Source organism: Dipodomys merriami, unplaced genomic scaffold (assembly GCF_024711535.1).
Source record: "Dipodomys merriami isolate MVZ:Mamm:240054 unplaced genomic scaffold, mDipMer1.0.p SCAF_124, whole genome shotgun sequence".
Classification (NCBI taxonomy): domain Eukaryota; kingdom Metazoa; phylum Chordata; class Mammalia; order Rodentia; family Heteromyidae; genus Dipodomys; species Dipodomys merriami.
This window is the reverse complement of record NW_027202538.1, coordinates 2572289-2591750: the sequence shown is the minus strand read 5'-3', so window position 1 is coordinate 2591750 and position 19462 is coordinate 2572289.

The window sequence follows — 19462 nt, the reverse complement described above, 5'->3', positions numbered from 1 at the left end:
TGGAGACAGGGAGAGACCGACAGAGGTAGACGGACAGACAGACAGACTGAGACAGACAGGAAGAGACAGAGATAGAATAGACAGACAGACACAAGAGACAGACAGAGACAGAACAGAAACAAACAGAGGTAAGAGACAGACAGACAGGGAGACAGACAGACACAGGCAGACACAGAGACAGAGAGACAGATGGACAGACACAGAACAGATAGACGCAGGGGCAGACAGACCGACAGAGAGAAGAGTCAGATACAGACAGACAGACAGACAGACGTCAACACAGAAACAGACATGAGACAGAGACAGACAGACACAAGTGACAGATGGAGAGAGGCAGAAGAGACAGACAGACGAGCCAGGAAGACAGAAACAGACAGACAGACAGACAGACAGACAGACAGACAGACAGACAGAGGACACAGATGTAGACACAGAGACAGACAGACAGACACAGATTGAGACAGAAGAGACCCAGACAGACAGACAGACAGATGTACACACAGAGACACACAGGAAGAGAAACGGATAGAGACAGACACAGGCATAGACAGACAGACATAGAGACAAGAGACAGATGGACAGAGACAGAAGAGACAAAGAGACAGACAGGCACAGTCACAGACAGACAAACTCAGCCAGGACAGATAGACAGACATAGACACAGAGACAGGAAGAGACGGACGGACACAGGCACAGACAGACAGAGACAGAACAGACAGACAGACAGACAGACAGAGATGGATGTGAGAGAAACTGGCACAGACAGACACAGAGAGACAGACAGACAAAGAGAAGAGACAGAAGAGACAGACAGGGACAGACAGACAGATGTACACACAGAGACAGACAGGGAGAGACAGATGCACAGAGACAGATAGACAAAGACAAGAGACAGACAGACAGACACAGACAAAGACAAGAGACAGATGGAGAGAGACAGACGAGACAGACAGATGGAGCCAGGAAGACAAAGACAGACAGACAGAGGACACAGACAGATGTAGAGACAGTGACAGGAAGAGACAGACGGACACAGGGACAGACAGACAGAGACAGGTACAGACAGACAGATAGAAGAGACAGACATGTAGACACAGAGACAGAGAAGAAACAGACTCAGACAGACAGACGCAGGCACAGACAGACAGATGGGCAGACAGAGGAGACAGATGGACAGACAGACAGACACAGAGACAGGCAGGAAGGGAGATGGACAGACACGGAGAGACAGACAGACAGAGACAGAGACAGACAGGAAGAGACACAGACAGATAGACAGAGACAGGAAGACAGACAGACAGACAGAACAGACCAACAGAGATAGACACAGGCACAGAGAGACAGACAGACAGAGACAAGAGACAGACTGGGACAGACAGAGTGAGACAGAAGAGACACCAAGACAGATAGACAGAGACAGACGGACAGACAGAAACAAAAGACACACAGAGACAGACTGAGACAGAAGAGATCCAGACAGACAGATGTACAAACACAGACAGACAGGAAGAGAGTCGGACAGAGACAGAGACAAGAGACAGATGGACAGAGACAGACAGACATGAGACTGGTAGACAGACACAGGGAGAGACAGAGATAACAGACAGACAGACGTCAACACAGACAGACAGAGACAAAAGACAGAGACAAACAGAGATGTGGAGACAGACAGATGTCAACACAGACAGTGATGGAACAGACAGACAGACAAGATCGATGGACAGACAAGAGACAGAGATAGAGAAACCCAGACAGACAGACGGAGATGTACAGACAAATGGAGACACAGAGATAGACAGGGAAAGACAGAACAGACAGACAGAGTGACATGAGACCAATGGACAGATAACAGACAGAGACAGAGAGACACAGACAGAGACAGACAGACAGACAGAAACACAGAGACAGGGAGAGACTGACAGAGGTAGATGGACAGAGACAGGCAGATGTCAACACAGACAGAACAGACAGACAGAGATAAGAGACAGAGACAGACACAGAGACAGACAGAGACACAGACAGACAGACACAGACAGACAGACAGACAGGGACACAGACAGACAGATACAGACAGACAGAGATAAGAGACAGACAGAGGGAGACAGACATAAGAGACAGACACAGACAGACAGACACAGAGGCAGACAGGGAGTGACAGACCAGACAGACAGACATGAGACCAATGGACAGATAACAGACAGAGACAGAAAGGCAGACAGACAGACAGATAAGAGACAGACAGACAGATGTCAACACAGAGACAGACAGACACAGACAAAGACAGAGAGATAGACATGGAGAGACAGATGGACAGAGACAGACAGACAGAGCAGGTCTTCCCGGTCTCTTTTTCCTTGTGTCTCTCGACTTCCTGATCATATTCCTGTTGGTTGGTGTTTTCCTTCTTCCTCTTCTGTCTCCTCTTCCTATTCCATCTTCTCTTCCATCTCCTCTTCTTCTTCCATTTCCTCTTCCTCTTCCATCTCCTCTTCCGTCTCCTCTTCCATCTCCTCTTCCATCTCCTCTTCCGTCTCCTCTTCCCTCTTCTCTTCCTCTTCCGTCTCCTCTTCCATCTTCTCTTCTGTCTCCTCTTTCTCTTCCATCTCCTCTTCCTCTTCCGTCTCCTCTTCTGTCTCCTCTTCTGTCTCCTCTTCCATCTCCTCTTCCGTCTCCTCTTCCGTCTCCTCTTCCATCTCCTCTTCCATCTCCTCTTCCTCTTCCATCTCCTCTTCCTCTCCTCTTCCATCTCCTCTTCCTCTCCTCTTCCTCTTCCATCTCCTCTTCCTCTCCTCTTCCTCTTCCATCTCCTCTTCGATCTCCTCTTCCTCTTCCATCTCCTCTTCCTCTCCTCTTCCTCTTCCATCTCCTCTTCCATCTCCTCTTCCTCTTCCGTCTCCTCTTCCTCTTCCGTCTCCCCTTCTGTCTCCTCTTCCTCTTCCATCTCCTCTTCCGTTTCCTCTTCCATCTGCCCTTCCGTCTCCTCTTCCTCTTCCATCTCCTCTTCTGTCTCCTCTTCCTCTTCTGTCTCCTCTTCCATCTCCTCTTCCATCTTCTCTTCCATCTCCTCTTCCGTCTCCTCTTCCATCTCCTCTTCCATCTCCTTTTCCTCTTCCATCTCCTCTTCTGTGTCCTCTTCCATGTCCTCTTCCTCTTCCATCTCCTCTTCTATCTCCTCTCCGGTCTCCTCTTCCATCTCCTTTTCCTCTTCCATCTCCTCTTCTTCTTCCATCTCCTCTTCCTCTTCCATCTCCTTTTCCTCTTCCATCTCCTCTTCCTTCTCCTCTTCCATCTCCTCTTCCTCTCCCATCTCCTCTTCCATCTCCTCTTCCATCTCTTCCGTCTCCTCTTCCATCTCCTCTTCCTCTCCTGTCTCCTCTTCCATCTCCTCTTCCGTCTCTTCTTCCGTCTCCTCTTCCGTCTCCTCTTCCATCTCCTCTTCCATCTCCTCTTCCGTCTCCTCTTCCGTCTCCTCTTCCTCTCCCATCTCCTCTTCCATCTCCTCTTCCTCTTCCGTCTCCTCTTCCTTTTCCATCTCCTCTTCCGTCTCCTCTTCCATCTCCTTTTCCTCTTCCATCCCTCTTCTGTCTCCTTTTCCATCTCCTCTTCCTCTTCCATCTCCTCTTTCATCTCCTCTTCCTCTCCCATCTCCTCTTCCTCTTCCCCTTCCTCTTCCTCGTGTCCATGTCCTTCTTCCTCTTCCTGTTCTTCTGATACATCTCCTTCCTCTTCCCATTCTCCTTCCTCTTCCTCTCCATTGTCTCCCTGACCCCCACAGGTCGCCTCACATCCTTGAACCTCCATCCCCGGGCCTCCAACTTCCAGCCTCCATCCCTGGCCTCCATCCTTGGGCCTCCATCCCCTTGGACCTCCATCTCCAGCCTCCACTCCTGGCCTCCATCCCCAGCCTCCACCCCATTTGGCCTACTTTCCTCTATCCACAGGGCCTCCATCCCTAGCCTCCACCCTCCTGGGCCTCCTTCCCTGGGCCTCCAACTTCCAGTCTCCATCCCCAGCCTCCACCCCATTAGGCCTCCATCCCTGGGCCTCCATCCCAAGCCTCCAATACCTCTGGGCCTTCTTCTCTGGCCTCCAACTTCCAGTCTCCATCCTCAGCATCTACCTCTGGCCTCCACCTTCCTGGACCTCCATCCCCAGTCTCCATACCTGGCCTCTAACCCTGAGGCCCCCATCCCTGGACCTCCACTTTCCTTAGGCCTCCATCCCTGGGCCTCCAGCCCCTGGGCCTCCAACTTCCAGTCTCCTTCCTCAGCCTCCACCCCTATCCTCCACCCTGTTGGACCTCCATCCCCAGTCTCCACCCTGGCCTCTAATCCCTAGGCCTCCTTCCCTGGGCCTCCAACTTCCAGCCTCCATTTCCCTGGGCCTCCACCCCTGGGCCTCCATCCCCAGCCTCCCCCCTCCATCCCAGCCCCAGGATGGGGGGCCCCCGCCCCTGGGCCTCGCTGCTGCTGCTGCTCCTGTGTGGCCCCCACCCAGCCCCTGCCACCCGCTGCCCCAGGACCTGCGCCTGCTACGTCCCCACCGAGCTCCACTGCACCTTCCGCAGCCTCAGGGCCGTGCCCCATGTGCTGGACCCCAAGATAGAGCGCGTGAACCTGGGGTGAGGCCTGGGGGGGGAAGGGGGGAAGGAAGGGAAGGAAGAGGAAGGAAGGAAGGAAGGAAGGAAGGAAGGAAGGAAGGAAGGAAGGAAAGAAGGAGGGAAGGAGGGAAAGAAGGAAGGAGAGAAGGAGGGAAGGAAGGAAGATGGAGGGAAGGAAGGGAGGATAGAAGGAAGGAAGGAAGGAGGGAAGGAAAGAAGGAAGGAGGGAAGGAAGGAGGGAGGGAAGGAAGGAGGGAGGGAGGGAAGGAAGGAAGGAAGGAGGGAAGGATGGAAGGAAGGAAGGAGGGAGAGAAGGAAGGAAGGAAGGAAGGAAGGAAGGAAGGAAGGAGGGAAGGAGGGAAGGAAAGAAGGAAGGAAGGAAGGAAGGAGGGAAGGAGGGAGGGAAGGAAGGAAGGAGGGAGGGAAGGAAGGAAGGAAGCGAGGGAGGAAAGGAAGGAAAGAAGGAAGGAAGGAAGATGATGATGAGTAATGATTCATTATTCTTGACCCTGACCCGGAAACAAAAGTCCTGCCCTCCCAGCGCTGGTTTTCAGGCTGGTTTCCTGATTTCCTCTTCCTGTCCTCTCATCTGTTGAATTAGGTTCAACCACATCTGGGTCCTGACGCACGCTTCCTTCTCCGGTCTCGCGAGACTTCAGCTGCTGCTGCTGCACGGAAACGAGATCGCGGACATCACCGAGGGCGCCCTGAGCGACCTGGGTGCACTGCAGGTGCGCAGGGAGCGGGCGGAATTGGAAGGAAGTGGAAGGAAGTTTGGCAGGAAGTGGGGCAGAAATACGCAGTGAAGTGGGACAAAGTAGGGAAGGAAGTGGGGTGGAAGTTTGGGGAAATAGATACGGAAGTGGGAGGAAGTAGGGCTGGAAGTGGGAAGGAAGTTGGAGGAAGAAGGAAGTGGGAAAAGAATAGGGAGGAAGGAGGGGGGAAATGCGGAGGAAGACAGGGAGAAATGGGGATCAAATAGCAAAGGAAGTGGGGAGGAAGTAGGGAATCAATGGAGGAAGTAGAGACGGACATGGAAGGAAGTCGAGGCAGAAGGGAGGCGGAAGTGGGGCAGAAGTGAGACGGAAATGGATAAGGACCTGGGAAGAAGTAGGGCCGGAAGTGTAGCCGGATGTTGAGTGGAAATAGGGAAGGAAGTGGAGCAGAAGTGGGTCGGAAGTAGTGAGGATATGGATCTGGAAGTGGAAGTAGGGCCAGAAGTGGGGTGGAAATCGGGAAGTAGGGAGGAAGTGTGAGGAAGTAGGGACGAAAATAAGCCGGAAGTGGGGAGGAAGTGGGAGGAACTAGGGGTGGAAGTGGGTCGGAAGTGGTTAGGATAGGGTTCCGGAAGTGAGAAGTGGGTTGGAAATAGGGAAGGAAGTGGGGAGGAAGCAGGACGAAGTAGGGGCGGAAGTAAGGCGGAAGTGGGACGGAAGTGGTGAGGATATGGATCCGGAAGTGGAGTGAAAATAGGGAAGGAAGTGGGGAGGAAGTGGGGGCGGAAGTGACCCAGAAGTGGGGAATGATATATAGCCGGAAGAGTGGAAGAAAGTGGAAATAGGACCGTGGGTAGGATCGGAAGTGGGGCAGAAATAAGGAAGGAAATGGATAGGAAGTGGGAGGAAGTCGGGGCTGAAGTGAGGCGGAAGTGAGCCAGAAGTGGGGCAGAAGTGGTGAGGATATGGATCCAGAAGTGACAGGAAGTAGGGCCATAACTTGGAGGAAGTAGAGGCGGAAGTCAGCCGGCAGTGGGGAGGAAGTGACCCGGAACTGGGGCGGAAGTAAGTCGGAAGTAGGGAGGAAGTGAGACTGGGGCAGAAGTGGGAATGGAAGAAGTGAGGAAATGTACTCGGAAGTGGGAGGAAGTAGAGGCAGAATTCGGCAGAAGCCGGATGTGGAGCAGAAGTGTGACAGGAAGTGGTACGGAAATAGGGCAGAAGTGAGACCGGAAGGGGGTGAAAGAGACCGGAAGTGGGGCGGAAGTGACCCCGAAGTGGCCCTTCGGATCCCAGAAATGCCCTCTTTGACCCACGCAGGTGCTGAAGCTGAGCTACAACCAGCTTCGAGCACTGCACACGGGCTCCCTGCGGGGCCTGCGGCGCCTGCCCGGCTGTACCTGGACCACAACCGGCTGGAGTCGGTGCACCCATGGGCACTGCTGGGGCTGGCATCGTTGCGGCTGCTGCGTCTGGATGGGAACCGGCTGGCGGCGCTGGCGCCTGAGGGGCTGGCCACGCTGCATGTGCGCGGGGTCCCGGCCTGCACGCTGGGCATGCTGCACCTGGCTGGGAACTGCCTGGCAGCGCTGCCTGCCGGCACCCTGGCCCGCGCACCCGCGCTGCGCGCGCTGCATCTGCAGGATAACCCCTGGGCCTGCGGCTGCCGCGCGCGCTGGATGGAGGGCCTGCAGGGGCGGGGCCGAGGTGAGCAGAGGGGGCGTGGTCATGCGCAGGCCAATGAGAGGGCGGGGCGGGGCTGAGGCGATGCAGAGAGGGAGCGTGACCAAGATACAGTCGTGGCTGGGCGTAAGTGAGTAGCCGAGCTCCCCGAGTCACGTGGGGCAGAGGCGTGGCTGAGGTGCCCAGGGGGGCGTGGCCGAGCTCCAGCCAGTAAAAAACGGCAGCAGTGTGGCTGGGCATGGCTGGGCATTAGTGAGGAGCTGCAGGGGGCGTGGCCAAGGTCTAGCCACTAAGGCGGGGCGGGGACGATGCTGAGGCTCCACAGGGAGGGTGTGGCCCAGCTTCAGCCACTCAGGCAGGGCGAGGGTGTGGCTAAGACTCCACGGGGGCGTGGCTGAGGTCCAGCCAGTCAGGTGAGATGAGGATGTGGCTGAGGTGACACTGGGGCATGGCTGAGCTCCAGCCAGTCAGGCAGGGCAGGGGTGTGGCTGAGGCTCGGCAGGGGGTGTGGCCAATCTCCAGCCAGTCAGGCATGGCGGGGGCGTGGCTGAGAACCCCCAGGAAGGGCGTGGCTGAGCTCCAGCCAGTCAGGCGCGGCGGGAGCGTGGCCGAGGCTCCCCAGGGAGGCGTGTCCCATGTCAGCCCGCCCCTCTCCCGTCCCCCCCTGCAGGCCTGCTGTGCTGTGGGAAGGAACAGGCGTACGCGGCCTACGCCAGCCCCACTGACCGCCGCGGCCTGGACCTGCGTCGCCTGCCGCCACGCATGCGCTGTCGGTCGCCGCGCATCCTCACTGACCCGGCGGATGGCGAGGAGCCGCCAGAAGCGGAAGTGGAGGCAGAGGAAGAGGAAGTGGAGGACGGGGAGGATGTGGGCGAGGTGCGGCTGAGGCTGACAGACGCCCGTGGCCGCACTGCCCACCTTGCCTGCCGCCTGTGGCGCGCGCCCGTCGTGCGCAACCTCAACGTGCGGCCCGGCCTCGTCCCCGACACCCCTGCACACGTGCGCCTGATGCTCAGTGCCGCCCTCGTCTGCTATGCCGACCCTGCCCACCTCGCACATGCCCGCCGCCTGGTGGGAGGCGATGACACTGATGACGTCGCGCTGATGCTGCGCTTGGACCCGGAGGCGCCGCGCCATGCCCACCTGGATGGGGACCTGGGAGATGGATCCGGGGAAGGCCACTCCCAACCCTCGGGCAGAGACCCTGATGGGGATGAGCTGTATCAGGACAGGCACCCGGATGTAGGCCACGCCCACCGTCAGGGCGGAAACCCGGATGTGGACCATATGTATCAGGCCACAGACTCAGATGTAGGCCAGGCCCACCATCGAACCAGGAACCCTGATATAGGCCACGTCCACCAGGGAGCCAGAGACCCTGATGTAGGCCCTGCCCACGCTCAGGACAGAGACCCGGTTGTAGGCCACACCCATCTGCAGGACAAATACCCGGATGTAGGCTATATGTATCAAGCCCGAGACCCGGATGTAGGGCCCTCCTGCCAGCAGGACAGACACCCGGATGTAGGCCATGAATATGATCAGGACATAGGCCCCGCCCACCCTCAGGACAGAGACCCTGATGTCAATGACCCGGATGAAGGCCCCGCCCACTCTGAGGACAGAGACCCGGATGTAGGCCCCGGGTATGACCAGGATGGAGGCCACGCCCACCCTGAGGCCAGTTTCCTGGATGTCCATGACCCGGATGTGGGCAAGGCCTACCGCCTGGTTCGCAGCCCTGGTGCGTCGTCATCGTCGCCGATGTCACTTCCGGGCGTGGTGGCCCGGCTGTGGGCGCGGCCTGCCTGACTTCTGCAGCCCGAGCTGACGCTGTGCTGGGCCGGGCTGCGCGGGCCACACATACATCTGACGTGGACGGTGTGCGTGCGTGGCCCCGAGGACCCGGAGGACGCACCCTGGGTGACCCTCGACCCCCGTGATGACCCCGATGACGTGCACGTGGTGACCCCGGGGCAGACTCTGCGGCTGCACTGTGCGGCGCAGGGCTCGGAAACACCATGCGTGGCCTGGACGCGGCCCGACGGCTCCGTCCTGCTGGGCGATGAGGACGGCGGCCATGACGGGGGGACAATGCTGGAGATCCGCGGGGTGCACCAGGCTGATGCTGGATGGTACCGCTGCGAGGCCCGAGTGGGGCGCCGCGGGGAAACCGAGGCATGGCACGTGGCCTACGGCGGGGACGGAGCCACGGGGTCCGGGGCCTACGTGGAGGAGGAAGCCATGGAATCTGAGGCCTATGGTGTGAATGAAGCCATAGGATCCAAGGCCTACGCTGAGGAGAAAGCCACGAGATCTGAGGCCTATGCTGAGGAAAAAGCCACAAGATCCGAGGCCTACCCTGAGGAGAAAGCCATAGGATCCTAGGCCTATGCTGAGGAGATAGCCATCAAATCTGAGGCCTATGACATGAATGAAGCCATAGGATCTGAGGCCTACACTGAGGAGAAAGCCAAAGGATCCAGTGCCTATGGCTCAGATGAAGCCATGAGATCCGAGGCCTACACTGAGGAAAAAGCCACAAAATCTCAGACTTATGGTGAAGAAAAAGCCATAGAGTCCGAGGCTTACGCTGTGAATGAAGCCATAGAATCCGAGGCCTATGGTGCAAATGAAGCCATAGAATTCGAGGCTTTCACTGAGGAAAAAGCCATAGGATCTGAGGCCTAAACAGAGGAGAAAGCCATAGGCCCCGCAGCCTACACCGTGTCTGAATCCACAGGCCATGCAGCCTTTGACACCTCTGAAGCCACAGGCCCCGCAGCCCCGTCTGCAGCCCCAGGCCCCGCCGCCTTTGATGCCTCTGAAGCCACAGCCCCCTCGGCCTACGCTCTGTCTGCAGCCCCAGGCCCCGCAGCCTTTGATGCCTCTGAAGCCACAGCCCCCGCGGCCTATGCCCCATCTGCAGCCCCGGGCCCTGTGGCCTACGGTGGCTTTGAGGCCGCCATGGCAGGCCGGGCGCAGCGTGTGTTCGTGGTGGCGTCGCGGGCGCCAGCGGCCACGGCTCTGGCGCTGCCTGTGGGCGCCGCGCTGCAGCTGGGCTGCCGGGCAGAGGCGGAGCCGGTGGCGCGCGTTGGCTGGCTGCTGCCCGGCGGGCGCTGGGCCTGGGCGGGGACAGAGCTGGGGATGGACGGCGTCGGGGATGGGGCGGACGGGACACTGACGCTGCCCGCGCTGGGTCCGCAGCACAGTGGACGCTATGTGTGCGTGGCCGCCAACGCGCTGGGGATGGCGCGCTGGGATGCGGACGTCAGTGTGGGCGGGGCAGCGGGGGACAAGATGGCGGAAGCCAAGATGGCGGAATCAAAGATGGAAGAATCCAAGATGACGGAAAGCAAGATGGCCAAAAACAAGATGGCGGAAACAAAGATGAAAGGCAACAAGATGGCGGAAAACAAGATGGAGGGAATTAAGATGGCGGATTCCAAGATGGTGGACACCAAGATGGCGGAATCCAAAATGGAGGGGAGCAAGATGACCGAAAACATGACAGAATCTAACATGCCCGACGCCAACATGGCGGATTCCAAGATGGCCAAAAACAAGATGGTGGACACCAAGATGGCGGAATCAAACATGGAGAGAAACAAGATGGAGGAATCCAAGATGGAGGGAACCAAGATGGCCGAATACAACATGGCCGACACCAAGATGGCGGATTCCAAGATGGTGGACGCCAAGATGGCTAAATCCAAAATGGATGGAAACAAGATCGTGGAAAGCAACATGGCGGAATCCAAGATGGAAGGAATCAAGATGGCAGAAAACAAGATGGAAGGAATAAAGATGGCCGAAAACAAGGTGGTGGAATCAAAGATGGAGGGAACCAGCATGGCGGAATCCCAGATGGAGGAATCCAAGATGGAGGGAATTAAGATGGCGGATTCCAAGATGGTGGAGGCCAAGATGGCGGATTCAAAAATGGCGGATTCCATGATGGTGAGCGCCGCTGCGGAAGCGGCCGCGGGGGCGTCGCGCGGCGCTGACGTCGTTGTTGATGCACCAAGCTCGGGCCCGGTCACCGGGGAAGCACGGCTGTGGCGTCGGCGTCTTGCGGGTGCCCCTGGGCGTGGGCGGCAGCGGCGTCCGCCGCCTCCGCCTCCCCCTCCCGCCCCACGCGCCGCCCCCGCCAGCCGCAGGTTCCAGCCCGCCTTACCGCGCCGCCCGCGCCCACCAGTGGCTGCCGAGCACATCCGGGCCCCGCCCACCCTGCTTCCGGTCTCCATGGAGACCTCCCCGCTTCCGGCGTCCACACTTCCGGTTTCCACATTTCCGGTTTCGACGCAAATATCCCCACTTCCAGTCTCTGTGTCTTCTGTCGACCCACTTCCAGTCTCTACTCGGACCTCACCACTTCCGGTCTCCACTCAGACCACCCCACTTCCGGTCTCCACACTGCCGGTTTCCACTCGAACATCACGACTTCCTGTCTTCACTACTTCCGCCTACCCACTTCCGCTCTCCCCACGGACCTCCCCACTTCCAGTCTCCACTCGGACCCCTGCACTTCCTGCTTCCACACTTCCAGTTTCCACTTGAAAATTCCTACTTCCGGTCTCCTCTCGGACCACCCCACTTCCGGCTTCCACACTTCCGGTTTTGTCTCGAACATCCCCACTTTTGGGCTCCACTCGCAAATCTACACTTCCGTTCTCCACGCGGAGATCCCCACTTCCGATCTCCATTCGGACCACCCCACTTCCTGTTTCCCCACTTCCGGTTTCCACTCGGAAATCCCCACTTCCGGCCTCCACTACTTCGGCCTACCCACTTCCGTTTTCGACTGAGAGATCCCCACTTCCGGCTTCCACACCTCCGGTTTCCCCACGGACCTCCCCACTTCCGGTCTCCAGTCGGACCACCCGTCTTCCGGTTACCACTCGGAGATCCCCACTTCCGACTTCCACACTTCCGGTCTCCCCACGGACCTCTCCACTTCTGGTTTTGACACTGACATCCCCACTTCCGTCCTCCACCCCTAGAGCATCCGCTGCTCCGACCTCTGCACTCCCGTCCTCCTCACTTCTGTCCTCCTCACTTCCGGCCTCCTTACTTCCGGCCCCCAGGAGGCCTGGTGGCGGCCGCAGGCGGGGACGACAGCACAAAGCCCACCGCGCCTGGCTGGGACCCACGGCGAACCCCCGTGACCCCGTGGTTATAACCCTGCACGGCCGTGGCCCGGATGCCCTCCCTTCCTGTCCTGCGACTTCCCCTGACAGTGACCCTGGGACCTTTGACCTGCGACCCCCGACCCCGCCCGCTGTGACCCCGCCTTGTGGCACCTGGAACGAGCTGGACACGGGTGAGCCTCAGTTTACCCATCTGTTTCCTGCAGGCTCTTGGCGTGGGGGCAGGGGACTGAGGGGAGCCAGATAGGAGGTGGAGGTTAGCGGTCACAGGGAGGATACAAGACAGTCAGAGGTCACGGTGAGGTTAGGGGTCATGGGGGGTCAGAGGTCACAGGGAAGTCAGGGGTCACAGTCGGGTCAGTGGTTGCAGAGAGGTCAGAGGTCATGAAGAGGTCACGGGGAGGTGAGAGGCCTTGGGGAGGTGAGAAGTGGATGGGAGGTCAAAGGTCATGGGGAACTCAGGGGTCATGGAGAGGTCACGGGGAGGTCTCGGGAGGGTCACTTGGAGGTCAGAGGTCATGGGCAAGCCAGGAGTCACAGGAGGTCAGAGGTCACAGAGTAGTCAGAGGTCATGGAGAGGTCACAGGGAGGTCAGGGGTCACTGGGAGGGCAGAGGGCATGGACAGGTCAGAGGGCATGGGGCGAAGTCCTTCACTCTGTCTGTCTGTTGTCTGTGTTCCTGGCCGTGTGGGGCACAGGATGACTGGGGAGACAAACACACACGCACGGACAGACAGGCAGACAGACATAGAGCAGACAGATAGAGGGACGCATGGAATGGATGCGATCAGGTCTCTTCTGCATAGCCCTGATACTCTTGGACCGCACATGCATGGATCTGACACGCGTGTAAATGTCACGCATGAATCTGACACTCACACAATGGTCACACGTGGAAATATCACTCGTGAAAGGGACACGATTACATCCCTTCCACACTCACCTGATACACATGAAGCGCGCATGCGTGGCTCTGACACACGTGGAAATGTCATGCACGCCTCCCCCGCTCCCCCCGTGCTGCATGAGGCGCCCACGGAGTTGGTGTCGGCCCACGCGGGCCTCACCCTGCACCTGCCCTGCACAGCCCAGGCCTGGCCCCCTGCGGCCCTACACTGGCGTCTGCCTGAAGGGACCCACGCGAGACCCGTGCATGTGCACACGCACCCTCGACTCAGCGACATCTACGTCCTCCCCAATGGCACGCTGGTGCTGCGCTGCCTGCAGGCCCCGCGCCATGCTGGTGAGTACGAGTGCGTGGCCGTCAACACGCTGAGCATCGCGAAACGCACTGTGCACGTCGAAGTCACGCCCGCGCACGCGCGTCTCCCTCCCAGCGTCCGACCCCGAGGCCCGCTCGCCACGCGCATGCCCCACGGCGCTGACCTCACGCTGCACTGCCATGCGCGCGGGGACCCCGCCCCACGCGTGTTCTGGAGGCTGCCAGATGGGCGACTGGTGGATGCTGGGAGCAGGTGAGTGTGGGAAGTGGGGGGCATCCATCCATCCACCCGTGCATCTACCCATCCACACATCCATCCATCCACTCATCCATCCACCCATCCATCCACCCATCGATCCATTCATCCACCCACCCATCCATCCATCCACCCATCCATCCATTCATCCATCTACCCATTCATCCATCCACCCATCCATCTTTCTATCCATCCATCCACCCACCCATCCATCCATCCATCTACCCATCCATCCACCCATCCATCTACCCATCTATCCACCCATCCATCCATCCACCCATCCATCCACTCATCCATCCACCCACCCATCCACCCACCCATCCATCCACCCATCCATCCATCCATCTACCCATCCATCCACCCATCCATCTACCCATCCATCCACCCATCCATCTACCCATCCATCCACCCATCCATCCACCCATCAATCCTTCCACCTATCCATCCACTCATCCATCCACCCATCCATCTATCCACCCATAGTTGGAATAAAGATGATACCCCTTGATAGATAGTTAATTGATAGAGGATGGATTAGACAGATGACATAGACACAGTAGACCATAGATAACAAATCGATTATCGATTAAATATTGATAGAGATGAGGTGGGGATGGTAGATCCATTAGCAGTGAATAGGTAATTGATAGGTCCTGGCTTGCCAGATCGCAAGGTAGAACCCTAGTGATCGATCATAGATGATCGATCAGGGATCGATACAAGATGAGTATTGGATGCATATGTCACATGTGTGAATAACTAACATTGGCTTCAAATTTGTCTTCCCTTCCTTATGGTCTTTCCTCCTATTACTTTCTTCCCTCCTTTCTTCCCTCCTTCCCTCCTTCCTTCCCTCCTTCCCTCCTTCCTTCCCTCCTTCCCTCCCTCCTTTCTTCCTTCCCTTCTTCCTTCCTTCCCTCCTTCCCTTCTTCCTTCCTTCCCTCCGATCCTTCCTTCCTTCCCTCCAATCCTTCCTTCCTTCCCTCCAATCCTTCCTTCCTTCCCTCCAATCCTTCCTTCCTTCCATCCTTCCTTCCCTACATTCCTTCCTTCCTTCCCTCCAATCCTTCTATACTTCCTTCCCTCCAATCCTTCCTTCCTTCCCTCCAATCCTTCCATCCTTCCTTCCCTCCAATCCTTCCTTCCCTCCAATCCTTCCTTCCTTCCTTTCTTCCTTCCCTCCAATCCTTCCTTCCTTCCCTCCAATCCTTCCATCCTTCCTTCCCTCCAATCCTTCCTTACTTCCCTCCAATCCTTCCATCTTTCCTTCCGTCCAATCCTTCCTTCCTTCCGTCCAATCCTTCCTTCCCTCCGATCCTTCCATCCTTCCATCCTTCCTACCCTCCAATCCTTCCTTCCAATCCTTCCCTCCAATCCTTCCTTCCCTCCTTCCTTCCCTAAATTCTCTCCTTCCTTCCCTCCAATCCTTCCTTCACCCTTCCCTCCTTCCTTCCTTCCTGCCCTCCCTCCCTCTCCCCTCCCCAGCTCTGACATCCGGGTCCGCGCCTTTCCCAACGGCACGCTCTCCGTGCGTCCGGTGACGTCACGCGACGTGGGGGAGTATGTGTGCGTGGCGCGCAACGCGGCAGGCGATGCGCCTGCACGGGTGCGCGTGGAGTTGGCGGCTGGGTCAGGCGCCTCCTATCTGCAACCCCAGCTTCCCGTTACCACCGTGACCCCCGTGACCCAGGACGCCGACCCTAGGGAGGACTGCACTGCCCACCACTTCCTCCATGTCCCATCCGGTGTCCTGGGAGACCTGGATGTTCGGGTCGCGAGGCCTGATGGGAGTGTGGGGATCTGGGACCTGGGGCCTGGGTTAGACCTTGGATGTGTGACCACGGATGGGGGGGCGGAGCCTGGGGCGGGTTCTTCCTCTTCCTCTCAGTCACTTCCTTCTTCCTCTTCCTCTTCATTTCCTGTTTCCTCTTCCTTTCCTTCCTCTTCCTCTCAATCACTTCCTTCTTCTTCCTCTTCCTCTCAACATCATTCAACTTCTTCCTCTTCCTTTCCCTCTTCCTCTTCCTTTCCTGTTTCCTCTTCCTTTCCATCTCTTCCTTCCTCTTCCTCTCACCATCCTTCATCTTCTTCCTCTTCCTCTGCTTCCTCCTCTGCTTCTTTTCCTTCTTCCTCTTCCTTTCCTTCTTCCTCTTCCTCTCATCCCTTCCTGTTCTCTTCCTCTCAATCTCTTCCTTCTTCCTCTTCTTCCTTTCCTTCCTCTTCCTCTTCTCAGTCTCTTCCTTCTCCCTCTTCTTCCTTTCCTTCCTCTTCCTCTTCTCAGTCTCTTCCTTCTTCCTCTGCTTCCTTTCCTTCCTCTTCCTCTTCTCAGTCTCTTCCTTCTTCTTCACATTCTTTTCCTGCTTCCTCTTCTTTTCCTTCTTCTTCCTCTTCTCCATCTCTTCCTGCTTCCTCTTCTTCCTCTTCCTTTCCTCCTTCTTCTTCTTCCTCTTCCTCTCAGACTCTTCCTTCTTTCTCTTCATTTCCTGTTTCCTCTTCCTCTTCACTTCCTGGTTTCTCTTCACTTCCTGCTTCCCCTTCGCTTCCTGCTTCACTTCAGACTTCCCCTTCACTTCCTGCTTCCTCTTCGTCTCCCACTTCCGCCCCGCTACCCCCCGAACTCTCTGTCCCCTAGGGCGCCTCCGTGACCCTCACGTGCCCCGTGACCCAGGGGTCGCGCGCAGTGACCTGGCTGACGCCGGCCTCGCAGCCCGTGGCCTTCACTTCCGGCCTGGAGGACGCCCACTTCCGGGTGCTGCCAGATGGGCGTCTGCGCCTGCGGGGAGCACGGCGGGCCGACGCAGGCACGTACACGTGCGTGGCGGGGCAGGGCCGGCGCGCCACCGTGCGCCTACACGTGCAGCTGCGGGCGCTGCGCATCCGGGTCACGCCTGACGTCCATGACGACGTGAACAACGACATCCGGGTCTCCCCCGTGGTGCGTCTGCGCATGCGCTGCCAGGCGGATGGCATCCCGGAGTCCCACCTGCTGTGGGAACTTCAGGGCGGGCTGGTACTTCCAGTCCCGTATCGCAGTCGCATGGGGGGGAGGGATCAGCGTGGATGCGCGCGGGACATTGGAAATCCCGGATGTGCATGTGCTGCGCAGCGGTGGCAGCAACGCCGTGGCGTGTGTGGCACGCAACCCGGCGGGCGAAGCCCGGATGTGGGTGCGGCTGCCGCCATGGTGGGCGCGGGCTCTGCCCACTGTGGCGTCGGCTCCACCCTCTGAGGCGTTTACTCCGCCCCCTGGCGCGCCAGCTCCGCCCCATCACACGCCTGCCCTGCCATCTTGGGCGCTGGCTCCGCCCCCTGGTGTGCTGGCTCCGCCCTCTGAGGCAGCTCCGCCCCCTGGCCCGCCTGCCCCGCCAACTTGGGCGCTGACTGCGCCCCCTGATGCGCCGACTCCGCCCTCTGAGGCACTGACTCCGCCCCCTGGGGAAGTGTCGGGAGCGGCGCTGCGTGTGGCGCTGGGCGGCAGCTTCCGGCTGCGCTGCCCCACCTCCACGCTTCCGGTGTCCTGGCGCCTGCCCGGGGGGCTGGTGCTGTATGGGCTGCAGAGGCGAGGCCGCTTCACGCTGGGCGCCGACGGCAGCCTGGAGGTGCGCGCCGCCTCAGAGCGTGACCGCGGCGCCTACGTCTGCCACTCCCACCCCAGGGCGCCGCCCGGACACGCCCCCCGCGTGCTGGAGACCCGGATGTTCAGCTTCATTCCCGCCACTAGGCCGCTGGGTGCCATGGCAGGGCAACGGACTGAGGAGACCCGGATGTGGGGCTTCATTCCCGCCGCTAGGCCGCGGCGTTCGGTTGCCAGGAAAGCGCGTGAGAACCAGATGTCCAGCTCCAGCAAGACTCCTGGGCCCCAGCCGGAAGATGCCTGGATGTGGGGTTCCGAACCTGCGCGCGCTGTACAGAAGCTGCGGTCCGACCAGAGGCCATGGAGAGGCTAGGACCCAGATGTGGACTGGGAGGGACCCAGATGTGGACTGGGAAAGACCCGGATGTCACCTATCTCTGGGTCCACTGAGGGGCCAGGACCCGGATGTGGGGACTAGAAGGGACCCGGATGTCACTTTCTTCCATGTCCACTGACCCGGATGTGGCATGGAGGAACCGGATGTCACTTTCCTCCAGATGCACTGATGGGTCAGGACCCGGATGTGGACTAGGAGGGACCCGGATGTCACCTTCCTTCATGTCCACTGAGGGGCCAGTACACGGATGTGGACTGGGAGGGGCCCGGATGTCACCCTCATTTGTGTCCACTGACCCAGATGTGGCCTGGGGAACCCAGATGTCACTTATCTCCAGGTCCACTGAAGGGCCAGGACCCGGATGTGGACTGGGGGACCCGGATGTCACCCTCCTCCATTTCCACTCACCTGAAGGTGGCGTCAGGGACCCGGATGTCACTTATGTCCAGGTCCACTGAGGGGCCAGGACCCGGATGTGGACTGGGGGACCCGGATATAACCTATCTGCAGGTCCACTCAGGGGCCAGGACCCGGATGTTGCGTGGGGAACCCGGATGTTATGTAAGTCCACGTCCATTAACCCGGATGTGGACTGTGGCACGGACCCGGATATATGCTGGATGGGACCCGGATATCACATCCATGGGCATAGCTGTGGCGTGTTGAGTCCCAGATGTCACGCTCCTCTCCTTCTACTGACAGGGTCTAGGACCCGGATGTGGTGTGGGGATCCCGGATGTCAGGTCCCACCACATCCACTGATGGTCCAGGAACGAGATGTGGAATGGGAACTACCCGGATGTTAGGGACCTCCAGGTCCATGAACCCGGATGTGGGCTGGGTACCCGGATGTTAGGGACCTCCAGGTCCATGAACCCAGATATGGGGTGGGTACCCGGATGTTAGGGATCTCCAGGTCCGGGAACCCAGACGTGGAGGCGAGTACCAGGATGTCACTTATCTCCAGGCCCACTGGGAGGCGCCAGGACCTGGATGTGAGGGGTTTGGACCCGGATGTGAGGGTTGGGACCCACATGTGAGGGGTTGAGACCCAGATGTGAGAGGTGGAACCCAGATGTGGGGGGAGCAGGCGCTCCACACCTTGGCTCCGGGCTCCAGCTGCGCTTTGGGCCGTTGGGGTCCTTTCCCAGAATCGGAGGCAATAAAGCAGCCGTGCTGCTTCTGGATGGAATTCTTCCTCACTTCCGCCCCAGCGCAGGCCACGCCCTCCTGAAACCCTCACTTCTGCCCCAGCACAGGCCACACCCTCCTGAGACCCCTCATTTCTGCCCAGCATAGGCCACACTCTCATTTCCGCTCCTAGCACAGGCCACGCCCTCCTGGGGCCCTCATACATTCCCAGCACAGGCCACGCCCTCCTGAGACCCTCACTTCCTTCCCAGCACAGGCCACGCCCTCCTGAGACCCTCACTTCCGCCCCAGCGCAAGCCACGCCCACATAGGTCCCTCACTTCCGCCTCATTGCAGGCCACACCCTCCTGAGACCCTCACTTCTGCCTCATTGCAGGCCACGCCCTCCTGAGACCCTCAGTTTAGCTCCAGCACAGGCCACGCCCTCCTGAGTCCCTCACTTCCTCCCCAGCACAGGCCACGCCCTCCTGAGCACAGGCCACGCCCTCCTGAGACCCTCATTTTCTCCCCAGCATAGGCCACGCCCTCCTGACCACAGGCCACGCCCCCTGAGACCCTCACTACATTCCCAGCACAGGCCAAGCCCTCCTGAGTCCCTCACTTCCTCCCCAGCCCAGGCCACGCCCTCCTGAGCTCTGGCCACGGCCTACTGAGCGCAGGCCATGCCCCCTGGGCACAGGCCACCCTCCCTGATGGTCCTGACTATTATTGC